The 16,660-nt window shown below is 41.1% G+C and overlaps 1 long non-coding RNA gene across 1 annotated transcript; it reads right to left on the bottom strand.

Moving 5' to 3' along the window:
• Positions 1–12,728: 12,728 nt before the first annotated feature.
• Positions 12,729–15,228, bottom strand: LOC143416579 (uncharacterized). Its single transcript, XR_013096976.1, has 3 exons — positions 15,155–15,228; positions 14,756–14,804; positions 12,729–13,291 (listed from the first exon to the last, which is right to left on the bottom strand). It is a non-coding gene; the product is annotated as an uncharacterized LOC143416579 (long non-coding RNA).
• Between the last annotated feature and the right edge of the window lie 1,432 nt (positions 15,229–16,660).

The raw sequence follows: 16,660 nt of genomic DNA, 5'->3' as shown, positions 1-16,660 counted from the left end.
TCAGCTGACACAGATCGCTGGCACAGGCTGGTTAGTTATTTAATGGTTTCAACTTAGTTTATTTTATCTAAGACTTCAGTGCATGGTCGCAAAGATCAGCTGACACAGATCCCTGGCACAGGCTGGTTAGTTATTTAATGGTTTCAACTTAGTTTATTTTCTCTAAAAATTCAGTGCACGGTTGCAGGGATCCGCTGACAAAGATTCCTGGCACAGGCTGGTTAGTTATTTAATGGTTTCAACTTAGTTTATTTTCCCTAAAACTTCAGTGCACGGTTGCAGGGATCAGCTGACGCAGATCGCTGGCACAGGCTGGTTAGTTGTTTAGTGGTTTCAGCTTAGTTTATTTGATCTAAAACTTCAGTCCACGTTCGCAGAGATCAGCTGACACAGATCTCTGGCACAGCCTGGTTGGTTATTTAATGGTTTCAGCTTAGTTTATTTGATCTAAAACTTCAGTGCACGGTTGCAGGGATCAGTTGACAAAGATTCCTGGCACAGGCTGGTTAGTTATTTAATGGTTTCAACTTAGTTTATTTTCCCTAAAACTTCAGTGCACGGTTGCAGGGATCAGCTGACGCAGATCGCTGGCACAGGCTGGTTAGTTGTTTAGTGGTTTCAGCTTAGTTTATTTGATCTAAAACTTCAGTCCACGTTCGCAGGGATCAGCTGACACAGATCTCTGGCACAGCCTGGTTTGTTATTTAATGGTTTCAGCTTAGTTTATTTGATCTAAAACTTCAGTGCACGGTTGCAGGGATCAGTTGACAAAGATTCCTGGCACAGGCTGGTTAGTTATTTAATGGTTTCAACTTAGTTTATTTTCCCTAAAACTTCAGTGCACGGTTGCAGGGATCAGCTGACGCAGATCGCTGGCACAGGCTGGTTAGTTGTTTAGTGGTTTCAGCTTAGTTTATTTGATCTAAAACTTCAGTCCACGTTCGCAGGGATCAGCTGACACAGATCTCTGGCACAGCCTGGTTGGTTATTTAATGGTTTCAGCTTAGTTTATTTGATCTAAAACTTCAGTGCACGGTTGCAGGGATCAGCTGACACAGATCGCTCGCACAGGCTGGTTGGTTATTTAATGGTTTCAGGTTAGTTTATTTGATCTAAAACTTCAGTCCACGTTCGCAGGGATCAGCTGACCCAGATCGCTGGCACAGGCTGGTTAGTTATTTAATGGTTTCAGCTTAGTTTATTTGATCTAAGACTTCAGTGCACGGTTGCAGGGATCAGCTGACACAGATCGCTGGCACAGGCTGGTTAGTTATTTAATGGTTTCAACTTAGTTTATTTTATCTAAAACTTCAGTGCACGGTCGCAGTGATCAGCTGACACAGATCGCTGGTTAGTTATTTAATGGTTTCAGCTTTGTTTATTTGATCTAAAACTTCAGTCCACGTTCGCAGGGATCAGCTGACACAGATCGCTGGCACAGGCTGGTTAGTTATTTAATGGTTTCAGCTTAGTTTATTTGATCTAAGACGTAAGTGCACGGTTGCAGGGATCAGCTGACACAGATCGCTGTCACAGGCTGGTTAGTTATTTAAATGGTTTCAACTTAGTTTATCATAAAAAACTTCAGTGCACGGTTGCAGGAATCAGCTGAAACAGATCGCTGGCACAGGCTGGTTAGTTATTTAATGGTTTCAGCTTAGTTTATCTAAAACTTCAGCGCACGGTTGCTGGGATCAGTTGGCACAGATCGCTGGCACAGGCTGGTTAGTTATTTAATGGTTTCAGCTTAGTTTATCTAAAACTTCAGTGCACGGTTGCAGGGATCAGCTGACACAGATCGTTGGCACAGGCTGGTTAGTTATTTAATGGTTTCAACTTAGTTTATTTTATCTAAAACTTCAGTGCACGGTCGCAGTGATCAGCTGACACAGATCGCTGGCACAGGCTGGTTAGTTATTTAATGGTTTCAGCTTTGTTTATTTGATCTAAAACTTCAGTGCACGGTTGCAGGGATCAGCTGACACAGATCGCTCGCACAGGCTGGTTGGTTATTTAATGGTTTCAGGTTAGTTTATTTGATCTAAAACTTCAGTGCACGGTTGCAGGGATCAGCTGACACAGATCGCTGTCACAGGCTGGTTAGTTATTTAAATGGTTTCAGGTTAGTTTATTTGATCTAAGACTTCAGTGCATGGTCGCAAAGATCAGCTGACACAGATCGTTGGCACAGGCTGGTTAGTTATTTAATGGTTTCAACTTAGTTTATTTTATCTAAAACTTCAGTGCACGGTCGCAGTGATCAGCTGACACAGATCGCTGGTTAGTTATTTAATGGTTTCAGCTTTGTTTATTTGATCTAAAACTTCAGTCCACGTTCGCAGGGATCCGCTGACACAGATCGCTGGCACAGGCTGGTTAGTTATTTAATGGTTTCAACTTAGTTTATTTTCTCTAAAACTTCAGTGCACGGTCGCAGGGATCAGCTGACACAGATCGCTGGTTAGTTATTTAATGGTTTCAGGTTAGTTTATTTGATCTAATACTTCAGGGCATGGTCGCAAAGATCAGCTGACACAGATCGCTGGGACAGGCTGGTTAGTTATTTAATGGTTTCAGCTTAGTTTATCTAAAACTTCAGTGCACGATTGCAGGGATCAGCTGACACAGATCGCTGGCACAGGCTGGTTAGTTATTTAATGGTTTCAGCTTAGCTGATCCCTGCAACCGTGCACTGAAGTCTTAGATCAAATAAACTGACACAGATCGCTGGCACAGGCTGGTTAGTTATTTAATGGTTTCAGCTTAGTTTATCTAAAACTTCAGTGCACGGTTGCAGGGATCAGCTGACACAGATCCCTGGCACAGGCTGGTTAGTTATTTAATGGTTTTAACTTAGTTTATTTTCTCTAAAACTTCAGTGCACGGTTGCAGGGATCAGCTGACACAGAATCGCTGGTACAGACTGGTTAGTTATTTAATGGTTTCAGCTTAGTTTATCTAAAACTTCAGTGCACGGTTGCAGGGATCAGCTGACACAAATCGCTGGCACAGGCTGGTTAGTTATTTAATGGTTTAGGTTTGGTTTATTTGATCTAAAACTTCAGTCCACGTTCGCAGGGATCAGCTGACACAGATCGCTGGTACAGACTGGTTAGTTATTTAATGGTTTCAGCTTAGTTTATTTTATCTAAAACTTCAGTCCACGTTCGCAGGGATCAGCTGACAAAGATCGCTGGCACAGGCTGGTTAGTTATTTAATGGTTTCAGCTTAGTTTATCTAAAACTTCAGTGCACGGTTGCAGGGATAAGCTGACACAGATCGCTGGCACAGGCTGGTTAGTTATTTAATGGTTTAGGTTTGGTTTATTTAATCTAAAACTTCAGTGCACGGTCGCAGAGATCAGCTAACACAGATTCCTGACACACGCTGGTTAGTTATTTAATGGTTTCAACTAAGTTAATTTTATCTAAAACTTCAGTGCACGGTTGCAGGGATTAGCTGACACAGATCGCTGGCACAGGCTGGTTAGTTATTTAATGGTTTAGGTTTGGGTTATTTAATCTAAAACTTCAGTGCACGGTCGCAGAGATCAGCTAACACAGATTCCTGACACACGCTGGTTAGTTATTTAGTGGTTTCAGCTTAGTTTATTTGATCTAAAACTTCAGTCCACGTTCGCAGGGATCAGCTGACACAGATCGCTGGCACAGGCTGGTTAGTTATTTAATGGTTTCAGCTTAGTTTATTTGATCTAAAACTTCAGTCCACGTTCGCAGGGATCAGCTGACACAGATTCCTGACACACGCTGGTTAGTTATTTAATGGTTTCAACTTAGTTAATTTTATCTAAAACTTCAGTGCACGGTTGCAGGGATCCACTGACACAGATCGCTGGCACAGACTGGTTAGTTATTTAATGGTTTCAACTTAGTTTATTTTCTCTAAAACTTCAGTGCACGGTTGCAGGGATCAGCTGACACAGATCGCTGGCACAGGCTGGTTAGTTATTTAATGGTTTCAACTTAGTTTATTTGATCTAAAACTTCAGTCCACGTTCGCAGGGATCAGCTGACACAGATCACTGGCACAGGCTGGTTAGTTATTTAATGGTTTCAACTTAGTTTATCTAAAACTTCAGTGCACGGTTGCAGGGATCAGCTAACACAGATTCCTGACACACGCTGGTTAGTTATTTAATGGTTTCAGCTTAGTTTATTTGATCTAAAACTTCAGTCCACGTTCGCAGGGATCAGCTGACAAAGATCGCTGGTTAGTTATTTAATGGTTTCAGCTTTGTTTATTTGATCTAAAACTTCAGTCCACGTTCGCAGGGATCAGCTGACAAAGATCGCTGGCACAGGCTGGTTAGTTATTTAATGGTTTCAGCTTAGTTTATTTTATCTAAAACTTCAGTCCACGTTCGCAGGGATCAGCTGACAAAGATCGCTGGCACAGGCTGGTTAGTTATTTAATGGTTTCAGCTTAGTTTATCTAAAACTTCAGTGCACGGTCGCAGGGATCAGCTAACACAGATTCCTGACACACGCTGGTTAGTTATTTAATGGTTTCAGCTTAGTTTATTTGATCTAAAACTTCAGTGCACGGTTGCAGGGATCAGTTGACACAGATCGCTGGCACAGGCTGGTTAGTTATTTAATGGTTTCAGCTTAGTTTATTTTCTGTAAAACTTCAGTGCACGGTTGCAGGGATCAGCTGACACAGATCGCTGGCACAGGCTGGTTAGTTATTTAATGGTTTCAGCTTAGTTTATTTGATCTAAGACTTCAGTGCACGGTTGCAGGGATCAGCTGACACAGATCGCTGACACAGGCTGGTTAGTTATTTCGTGGTTTCAGCTTAGTTTATTTTGATCTAAGACTTCAGTGCACGTTCGCAAAGATCAGCTGAAACAGATCGCTGGCACAGGCTGGTTACTTATTTAATGGTTTCGGCTTAGTTATTTAATAGTTTCACCTTAGTTTATTTGATCTAAGACTTCAGTGCACGGTTGCAGGGATCAGCTGACACAGATCGCTGGCACAGGCTGGTTAGTTATTTAATGGTTTCAGCTTAGTTTAATTTATCTAAATCTTCAGTGCACGGTTGCAGGGATCAGCTAACACAGATTCCTGACACACGCTGGTTAGTTATTTAATGGTTTCAGCTTAGTTTATTTGATCTAAAACTTCAGTCCACGTTCGCAGGGATCAGCTGACAAAGATCGCTGGTTAGTTATTTAATGGTTTCAGCTTTGTTTATTTGATCTAAAACTTCAGTCCACGTTCGCAGGGATCAGCTGACAAAGATCGCTGGTTAGTTATTTAATGGTTTCAGCTTTGTTTATTTGATCTAAAACTTCAGTCCACGTTCGCAGGGATCAGCTGACAAAGATCGCTGGCACAGGCTGGTTAGTTATTTAATGGTTTCAGCTTAGTTTATTTTATCTAAAACTTCAGTCCACGTTCGCAGGGATCAGCTGACAAAGATCGCTGGCACAGGCTGGTTAGTTATTTAATGGTTTCAGCTTAGTTTATCTAAAACTTCAGTGCACGGTCGCAGGGATCAGCTAACACAGATTCCTGACACACGCTGGTTAGTTATTTAATGGTTTCAGCTTAGTTTATTTGATCTAAAACTTCAGTGCACGGTTGCAGGGATCAGTTGACACAGATCGCTGGCACAGGCTGGTTAGTTATTTAATGGTTTCAGCTTAGTTTATTTTCTGTAAAACTTCAGTGCACGGTTGCAGGGATCAGCTGACACAGATCGCTGGCACAGGCTGGTTAGTTATTTAATGGTTTCAGCTTAGTTTATTTGATCTAAGACTTCAGTGCACGGTTGCAGGGATCAGCTGACACAGATCGCTGACACAGGCTGGTTAGTTATTTCGTGGTTTCAGCTTAGTTTATTTTGATCTAAGACTTCAGTGCACGTTCGCAAAGATCAGCTGAAACAGATCGCTGGCACAGGCTGGTTACTTATTTAATGGTTTCGGCTTAGTTATTTAATAGTTTCACCTTAGTTTATTTGATCTAAGACTTCAGTGCACGGTTGCAGGGATCAGCTGACACAGATCGCTGGCACAGGCTGGTTAGTTATTTAATGGTTTCAGCTTAGTTTAATTTATCTAAATCTTCAGTGCACGGTCGCAGGGATCCGCTGACACAGATCGCTGGTTAGTTATTTAATGGTTTCAGCTTTGTTTATTTGATCTAAAACTTCAGTGCACGGTTGCAGGGATCAGCTGACACAGATCGCTGGCACAGGCTGGTTAGTTATTTAATGGTTTCAACTTAGTTTATTTGATCTAAGACTTCAGTGCACGGTTGCAGGGATCAGCTGACACAGATCCCTAGCACAGACTGGTTAGTTATTTACTGGTTTCAGCTTAGTTTATTTGATCTAAAACTTCAGTTCACGGTCACAGGGATCGGCTGACACAGATCTCTGGCACAGGCTGGTTAGTTATTTAATGGTTTCAGCTTAGTTTATTTGATCTAAAACTTCAGTGCACGGTTGCAGCAATCAGCTGACACAGATCCCTGGCACAGGCTGGTTAGTTATTTAATGGTTTCAGCTTAGTTTATCTAAAACTTCAGTGCACGGTTGCAGGGATCAGCTGACACAGATCCCTGGCACAGGCTGGTAAGTTATTTAATGGTTTCAGCTTAGTTTATCTAAAACTTCTGTGCACGGTCACAGGGATCAGCTGACACAGATCGCTGGCACAGGCTGGTTAGTTATTTAATGGTTTCAGCTAAGTTTATTTCATCTAAAACTTCAGTTCACGGTCGCAGGGATCGGCTGACACAGATCGCTGGCACAGGCTGGTTAGTTATTTAATGGTTTCAGCTTAGTTCATCTAAAACTTCAGTGCACGGTCGCAGGGATCAGCTGACACAGATCGCTGGCACAGGTTGGTTAGTTATTTAATGGTTTCAGCTTAGTTTATCTAAAACTTCAGTGCACGGTCGCAGGTATCAGCTGACACAGATCGCAGGCACAGGCTGGTTAGTTATTTAATGGTTTCAGCTTAGTTTATTTGATCTAAAACTTCAACTGCAACTGCAACTTCAGTGCACTGAAGATTTAGATAAAATAAACTAAGCCGAAACCATTAAATAACTAACCAGCCTTAACAGGAATTTGTGTCAGCTGATCCCTGCGACCATGCACTGAAGTTTTACATCAAATAAACCAGTGGTTCCCAAACTTTTTTTGCTGGGCCCCCATTTGTTTTACAAGAAAAATGTTCGCGCCCCCCCTTGCGCGCTCACGCACGAACACATCCTCCAACCACACACACCCATATTTTGCTCCATTGCGGTTTATTTCACACCGCAAACATTTAGTAAACAATTAAGCAAATACAAGTAATCTGCAATAAATTACAGGTAGTAAGAAAATAAACTACCAACACTTTTACGCTAGGTCCACACCTGTAGAACATCTGACGAATGTTGTTCATTAATGCTGCTTTAATATACCTGTTCCGTATTAGTATGCTGCGCATGCACGCAGTGAGACGGGAAGCAAGAGGAGGGAACCCGCCCCCGGGAATGGAATGACTAACGTGTAATGGTTGCTTTGTTTCGAAGTAAATGATGCTCGATGATATTCACGAACCCTGAGTCATTATTGAACGACAAACAACACCTATACAGGTATTTTTGAAAATGCAGCTGTTTCGTCCACACCTAAATGGCATTTGGAATCACCTAAAACGGAGATTTTTTTTTAAACTCCTTTTTTGCGTTTACGTGTGGACGAGGAATACAGAGTTCGTCACTCAACGTCAAAGGTATGTGCCTTTTTTCACGTCACGCTGTGCGGTACGTTATTGTTTACATGAGATGAATTGCAGAATGGCAGATAGAATGGCAGACAGAATGACAAAATACTGTTACTGTTAATCTGACTATCCCACTGTAACTTTACTGTATAAAGAGCTAACATCTCCAAAATGTCAGGAGTAGTTAGTCATTACAAGAAGTGTTTGTGAACTAAAAATCAAGAATGTGGGATACTGTTTGTCCATAATTTGGAGAGCCCAGCGCGTGCTCACGACGAAGGTAAAACCAATTAAGCAGGGGAGACCTACCTTGGCACTTGTGCAGGTGAAGCCAAAGGGAAGATATGCTTTCTAGTCTTTGGCTTAGAATGAAGTTGGTTTGGAAACATATTCAGCGATGCTTCATCTCCTGATTTGCGTTTGTGTGGGCGCCCCGTGCTAGCAGTGTACAAGCATTGTTTCTTTGTTTTTGTTTTTTCCTTTTCATACCGCGCCCCCCCTGCCATGGCTCTGCGCCCCCCCCCCCCCCCCCCCCCCCCCCCCCCCCCTAGGGGGCGGTCCCCACACTTTGGGAAGCTCTGTCTTAAAAGATGATGAGGGAACTCTTTTAGCAGGGTAATACATTTTGTACGTAGCTGACGGCTATGTGTACAGGGGCGGGTCTAGCAAAGTGTTGCCAGGGGGCCAGGTAAAGAAATACTTTTTTTTCTTATTCTCATTTAAAATGTCTAGCTTTTAATAAATAATTATCTTAAGATAATCAAATCGCAGTTTTTATCTAATGTAAAATGTATAGATATCATACATATACCAACAAGACTGTACATCACTGTCACAACAGCGTTTGTTTTCATTCAAAGGCTTTATAGCTTTAATACCTGGTGGGCCGGTCTCTAGTCAAAATGCCAGGGCCGATTTTTTTTGTCCCAGTCCAGCCCTGGGCACGACACGCAGTGAAGTAATCTGAGAAGGTGCATTAAAAAATAAATGGCCGGGCCAGCGGTGCACATCGCAAATTAGCTCGCATAGACACATTAGTTGTGCCGCTTCTTAATGACAGTATCTTAGCTAACAAGCCCAACTACCAGATTCAACTTGTAATTGGCTAAAAATAAGAGGGACGTTGCTAGCTGGCAGTTTTTTCAAGCAATGTTGAAATTTCCACATTCCGACACTTCAAATGCTTCAGGAGCTTTCAGCTCAGTGCAGCATCAGCACCACGGAAATACACGGATACATCTGTAGACTCGAGACAGAATTCAAAATGTGTTTTCGGGACTTTCAGGTGTATGGACCAATGTTTTCTTCTCAAATCACATCAGAAAGCTTTTTTTTTTTTTCTTTTAAATGACATCAGAAACAGCAGTATGCGACATTACGTGATGGCAGAGCTTCAGTTCATCCTTTGTCATTTTTTTTTTTTTTTTTTTTTAATAAATAGGACAGGGGGAATGAATGAGAGAAAGAGGGGGAGAGAAAGAAAGAAAACCAAAGGGGAGAAGAGACGGTGAGAAGGGGGGGGAAGAGAGAGAAAAAAAAAAAAAAAAAAACAAAACTCCTGGGTCACCTGTATGGAGAAAAAAAAACAAAACAAAAAAAACAAACAGAGGAGACAGCAAACAACAAAGAGCAACATAATAATAGAGAAAACAAAGCACCATCACAATAAACTAGCTAGCCATAGATATCAATATTTACTAAATAATAAACGATATTGTGCAGCACGCAAGATAGACAGCGCACAGTGTGCTTTGAGGTAGCAGCCAAGAAAGCTTTAGTCCGCGTCTGTGAATACCCATGTGTGCATACCTGTGTGGATCAGCATGCTTGCATTCCAAAGGTTTCTCCATGTAATGATCTGCTAGGGAGTGTGGGGGGGCCACAGCCCCGTCCTCCAGGGTGTGAAGCGGGTATGGAGGAGATCAAAACTCCAGACATCCAGAGGCCCCCAGAACACAAGAGACCATGGAAGACCAACAGAGGGGCAGCCGCGCCACTGTTCCAGTAAGAGCTGAGGAGAGTCCCAGATGAGGGCTCGCCCAGCAGCCGCGGAGCAGAAGTCAGGGGGAGTTGCAGTGACGCGCCCGTGAGCTCCGCCGGCCCCCAGCTGCGCCTGAGTGACCGAGCCCCAGGCCGAGAGGCCGGGGGCACCCCACCTCCAAAGGGGCCCGAGCGAGCCCCAGGCCCCGACAAGCGGCCGCCAAGGAGTGAGCCGGTGTGTACCCGGACGCCCACCCCCAGACACAAAGAACCACCAACACACCGACACCTGAGGGAGTCCGCCACCGGCAGGGGTAGTGGTGGTGGGTGGAGATAGGCCTCCAAACCTTGGAGGGCCTGAGGTGTCCCCAGAGAGGTGGCGTCTGATACCCAACCTGACATATAGACACAGACATACAGGCACACACAGACACAAACATCCATTCCCACCCTCATGCTCTCATCAGAAAGCTTTAATGAGCAGCTGGATTTGTCCCGCATTAACTGGCTGGACACAGAGGACATCCAAATGCAGCTGATTGAACTAAAGAGCTCGACTCTGTGGGGGTCGAAGTTTGCAGAACTACGAACACAGCTGGAATCCACAGCTGTGTGTGTTCATGGAGCTGCATTTTCACCTGCTGGACATCACTACCTGACAAGCTTAACTGTCTTTAGAACATTGCAGAGGCCTCATTGACAGTATTTGGCTCTACATATCTGTGTGAGCAGATTTTCTCTCACATGAAGAGTGTCCTTAGGCAGCCGTCTGAATGCTGGACACTCGGAGACCTGTGTCTCTGAGTGGGAGACCAGAGATCACATTAACATGTGTATCTCTGTATTAACCAACATGCCATATTGGCCCAGTTTATTTTTCTTATCATTATTGTGAGGAGACCATAAATAGCATTTGCATTTTCTGCTGTACAGTTCATTTGCTGTTATAGATTTCTTGTTATGGATAAAAAGTGTATTTTTTTGTTTCAAAATAGCTGATAACTATTCGCTGATAGCTGCAAGTGTGACAGGTTGAAGGACTACTGCATATGCTGTTCAGTTAATACAAATTCATATCAGTTGATATGAGGACGAAAATAATGTAAATATGGTAAGAAAATGGTTAAGAGTTTATTATTTTTCATGTTATATTAATTGCTTTCATGTTACTTAAGAGAACTACAATCTATACATCAGTGATTGGCTAGTAAGCCTTTTCTGGGATCGATTAGTAGTGTCTCTATTCTCCACTAGAGGGCTTTCGTGCGTTCTCCTCACTGCAATAAACTACTGCATGAGAGACGCAAGTCATAATCACTCTCGTAATTCTTTCCCCCCTGTTTTCAGGGGTGTAACACCAACATCTACGAACAAATATAGTTCTATAAAGTTGTTTTATATAGTGTGTGACTGTTAATATAAAGCATTATTAAATTTATTGCTAATACATCATATGGCACATTGACTTCTGAGAAAATTTTAGATGGCTTTTAGATAGTGTCAATAGGAAAATTGTACTTAGTAGTCAGTATAATCTTTTAATGATATAAGTTTGCATATGGTAGAATACTGCATGTAATCATTTGTGTTTAGAAGTATATAGTTGGTGGCATATTGAAAGAATGTCTGTAACATTCCAGGGTGTTCACACCCACATCCTAGGAGTATGGGAGAGGTCGTACCTTGTCTTATTGTTTTACGGTAGAATTAACGTAGCTATATCTGTCTTAGTCTAAGTGCCTTTTGGTTTGATGAACTGCTGGACTTCGAGACCAGCAGGTGTAGGGAAGTCATTTATGGGGTCACACTCTGACCCACCACACACACTACACACACCACACACACGTACAGCTCCACATTTCAATGTATGGAACAAACGCCCACTGAAGCATATAAATAAAGACCGGGGCAGTTTCTCAGTGCGAGTCTGTTCTGGAGACTGCCCTTGCTAGCAAGAAGTTCTGTGTGTTTCTCTTCTCTGAGTCTTTACTGAAGAAGTGTTTTAGAGTATATTTCTTAACAGATAGAAAGGTTGCCGACCCCGATCTAGCCAAAACCAATCAATAAACAGCATCACTGTGCCTATCCTCAGCTATCGATATTATGACAAACCAATTCAAGGGACTCATCTAAGCTTTGCAATCCCATCTGTTAACACATACCCACTAGACATATAATACACCATGCATCCTTCTACTTGCCCATTCATCTAAGCATCCACCGATCTGCTCCAGCTCGGTAATCATACGAATAATAGCCCCTGTGTTGTTTCCATGGCAGTTATGAGATTGATGTTGTAATATTCAGAGAGTATGCTTTCATGTACGAGCACAATCTTCAATCATATTTAGGCATCCATGTTTGTGGTTTGGGACGTTCGTGGCTTACAGTAAACGTCTGAACAGAAACAGCTGTAAGGATATCTGGCACCTGTAACACACTAATTCCACTGGTACAGTTTTAAGACCTTTGCACTTCTTGAGGCCATCCTTCAGCAGAAAATTAGGTGTTACTACAATAAACACGCATGGTTTCACCTGAGGAATGCAAATCTTTTCTCCCAGGCTGAGGTGTGCCGAGAGATCTGCAACACCAAACTTCAGAGCTTGAAAAGCCAGTTATCAGGCTGTGAGTGTTGACTCGAGTCAGGTTTAATGAAAAAAAAAAAGAATTAGAGCATCTTCATTTGGAGCAGAGCAGAGACAGTGCAAGGGGAAAATGTAAACATTTGGTTCAGTTAGTTGTCTGATAATTAATTTGTCAGCACCTCATCCAGAATTGCAGCACAAAATCCTCTAGTCAAACAAAATCCTCACAATTCTGCCAAGTTGCAGAGAGTGAAGCTTTGATCAGTGCATCTGAAAACTCTATCAAAAGAAGCAATAACTAAGACACATGAGACATGCACTTAGAAAAGAAAGAAAATATCTCCCTGTCATTGGCTTTCATTTGAAAATGAAATTAGAATGACAACATGTTAATATGCTTGCAAATTATTTTAATGGGTTGATAAACATTTGTGGAAGTGCCGATGTAGGGCAGGATGCTTCCTACACCTGTGGCATGCACTTGTGTTTCTGTAAATGAATTGCTTGGACGAAGCGTTTTCCACAGTTATTACAGGGGAATGGTTTTTCTCCTGTGTGAATACGCTGGTGCATTTTCAAGTTCCCTAAGTGAGAGAACCTTTTTCCACACTCATCACAGGGGAATGGTTTTTCTCCTGTGTGGGTGTATTGGTGTCTTTTCAAAGGACTTCGGTGAGTGAAGGTCTTTCCACACTCTTCACAGAGGAATGGTTTTTTTCCACTGTGCCCAAACTGATGCACCTGAAGATGAACTAACTGGGCAAAGCTCTGGCCACACTGATCACAAGAATAGGGTTTTTGTCCAGTGTGCAGACGCTGATGGACCTTCAAACTTAATAGTGTTTTGAACATTTTCCCACACTGCTCACAGAGGTATCGTTTGGTGTGAACTTTTGTGCGCAGATCCAGCTGTTCTTCAGTTGAATCTACCCCCTTCTTATGGTGAGGTCTTCTTTGCATTTTCCCGGTCTGTATATAAAGAGAAAGAAGAGATGGACAGAGTAACAACAATCTACAACCATTTGATCTGATAGACTTCCTCCTTACAAAGACTGAGGTGTTGTGAAAAAGTGGAAATGGGAAATTACTGAAGAGTTGTTGTGTCCTTCTTTCATAAACTCCTCCCGCCAGGTGAGGGATGAAAAACGTGTTTGTAGTCAGAAGATGTTTTGATGCAGTCAGCATGCTCATTACCCCAACAATATTTTGCATATTAATTATACATGTTTTTTACCCATTTATATGTAACTTAAACAGGCTATTTACAAGTAAGCAAAGTAATCCTGTTCACACGTCACCAAATGCATACACAAACCCACTATTCAACAACGGAAACTCTGTGCTTCCCCATCTGATTCCATAATTGGAGTCAGCAGGGAAACTGCAATTTTAGTGAAAGGTAAGTAAAAATATATCCTGGCTGTACCTGTAATGCCAAAAATGCTAAATTAACTGTTCCCCTGGCCCCTTTGGGAACATTTTTATGTCACTGTGAAGTTTACCTTTCACCTTCACATAAGATAAGATAAGATAAACCTTTATTAGTCCCACACATAGGAAATTTGTTTGTTCACAGCAGAAAGTGGACAGTAAAAAGTTAAGAGCAGCAAAGTCTACTCTTCATTCTATCAGAAACAGTTATCACAGCTCGTACATTTTCTTTTTACACATATATGTAAGCACTGAGCCAAATTTAGTAATGCCAACACATTAAAAGAACAACATTTGTCTCTTATGTATGATACATCTATATATACACTGTAACAGATACTTGTCTTTGAGTGAAGATTTAAGGTGATATAAATAAATAACTGCAACTTGAATCTTTACTGAAGCTCAGTATTTGACACAGAGTTCAAACTCACTGCTGTAATAACTAATAATGATTAATATAATAACTATAATATTGGCCATATTATAGTTACATTACCAAAGTGAGATGATTTTAGTCTCGTGAACAACACTATCTAATTGTTATTTACTAGCTAATCTTAAAATGACTGTTCAGTACAGAAATGAAGCCCAACAATCATGTTTGTACAGTCCTGTGGTCTCAGCCTCAGATTCTTATCAAATCACACAGAGCTCATGTAGAAACAAATGTACAAAATATGTTCTCCTTCATTTCTGTCAAACAAAGCTGTATGAAACGTTTCCAAGCCTCGCACTTCCGGCCTTAACGGTCTTTGAGTACGCGGACCTTGAGGACCGTTAAGGCTGCGTACTTTAAAGCTGCAGACCCCGAATTGGGATACAGCCTTAACGTCGTTTTCCTTCGCTATTTAAATTCACAAGCACTACATAATCTCATAGTGCCACCTACCTGGCATTCCTCGGGATCAGCAGTTAATTTTCATGAGGCAATTTTAGGTGGGTTACACTTGGAATGCCATGTCTCTTCCTTATCTAATGTGTCACGTTAAAGTGACTTACCTCTGCCACTGTGAGCATTTGGCTGCTGGTGTTACTCAGTGAATCAGCTCTGACAAACATAAAGATAATACGTTTAGAGAAAAATTATCCAAATACTGCCTTAAAAACAACAATGATGTTAAGACTTCTCATCCAAGCACATAAATGAAAAACAACATATGTACCTTTAAAATTTAGCTTGAAAATATGATTAAATACTTTAAAGTAGCAATAAGAAAGATAATCAAGTTAGATACTACAAATTTACAGACATTTCGTCTCGTGTTTGTGCCTAGTTTTAAAGATAAACTGGACCTGAAACATGAATTCAATTGAAAATAACACAATTAAAAGGAAAAAAAAACACTGAATGTCCTTTGATTTACTAAAACTACCACTGACCACCAGTTTTTTTCTTACCCTTGGCATGTGAGGGACATTTATTTGGTCCTGCTTAATGCTTGCCTTCACTGAACTCTGAGAGATGCACCAATGGTTCCCATGGTATCCAAAGCTGACTCCACTTCATAAGGTTCCAGAAGTGAATTTAAAAATCAACACCAAGTATTTAATGAACCACAAATCCCAGCAGGATAACAACCACTGGTGTTTTTTCCTCCAAACTTTATTTATTCAAAGTCATAAACAAAACAAAATAATAACTAACAACGAAATCAAAAATGACATAAAAGAAATAAAACCCACTCAAACTCATTATTGAACAAAATCAGTTACATTTACATTTCATCTTGTCAGAATATAATACACACAGCATATTAAATTCAACAAGATGAAGGTGTTCATAGTGTATTTGTATTGAGTATTACATAAGATGTATGTAGTTTAAACTCAACTTAAACTCTAACAGATCAACAGATCATGCATTTATAACAGCTCTCCACACAGCCCTTTCTCTAGCATTTTATTTTCATTCATTTTCACTTTCATTAGCAGATGTAAAGAGGGTTTTTTTTATATATATATCTTATTAAAAGCCCCTCTGATATGTTATATATATCTATAAAAAAAATCTGTCTCGCTCATGTCTGCAGTAGGCTCACTTAGCATAGGGGGTCTAGCCTCAGGACCCTTACTGGATACAGACATCCCAGGCGGGAATGAAACTTGCGATCCTCGGCTCCAAAGGCCTGTAGATAAAATAAAATAAAATAAAATATATATATATATATATATAATTTTATTTATTTATTTATTTTTTCTTTCCCCGCTCGCCCCTGTGGGCGGTCAATCTTATATATATATATATATATATATATATATATATATATATATATATATTATTTTATTTATTTTTATTTTTTTTTCTTTCCCCCCTCGCCCCTGTGGGCGGTCAATCTTTCAAGCTCGAGTCCTCTACCAGAGGCCTGGGAGCTTGAGGGTCCTGCACAGTATCTTAGCTGTTCCTAGGACTGCGCTCTTCTGGACAGAGATCTCCGATGTTGTTATATATATATATATATAAATATTGTCGAGAAAAACATCTTATTTTACTGTCACTATATATCATGCATAAAGCACCGTCATTATTTCATCATTACTTCATTAGTCTGCATCACTTATCATCAGTTTATCATGTATCATTTATCATTTATTTCAGAGCACGCAGGATAAAACCTATTCTAGAAGTAATACTCTATGATGTGGCGAAAACACCAGCAGAAGCTGTGGGTCCAGTCAGGCCCCAGTAAAGTCATATGAGGACACGGTGAACTTTTGTTGGCCGGAAATGGACACTCTCACACAACTACACATTCTACACACTATTGGTTAAGTTCCCAGAAACCCGGAGTGGAAACATCTGGAACATGTTGTTGTTCTTAGCCATAGAAGGACATAGAAGTGAGAACTGACTGATACTTATCATGTGACTTGACGTCATCATTGCAATAAAAACCTAGTGAAGAG

This window comes from Maylandia zebra, linkage group LG3 (assembly GCF_041146795.1).
Source record: "Maylandia zebra isolate NMK-2024a linkage group LG3, Mzebra_GT3a, whole genome shotgun sequence".
Classification (NCBI taxonomy): Eukaryota; Metazoa; Chordata; class Actinopteri; order Cichliformes; family Cichlidae; genus Maylandia; species Maylandia zebra.
Note: the sequence above shows the minus strand (reverse complement) of the source record. Positions and strands in the feature narration are given on the sequence as shown.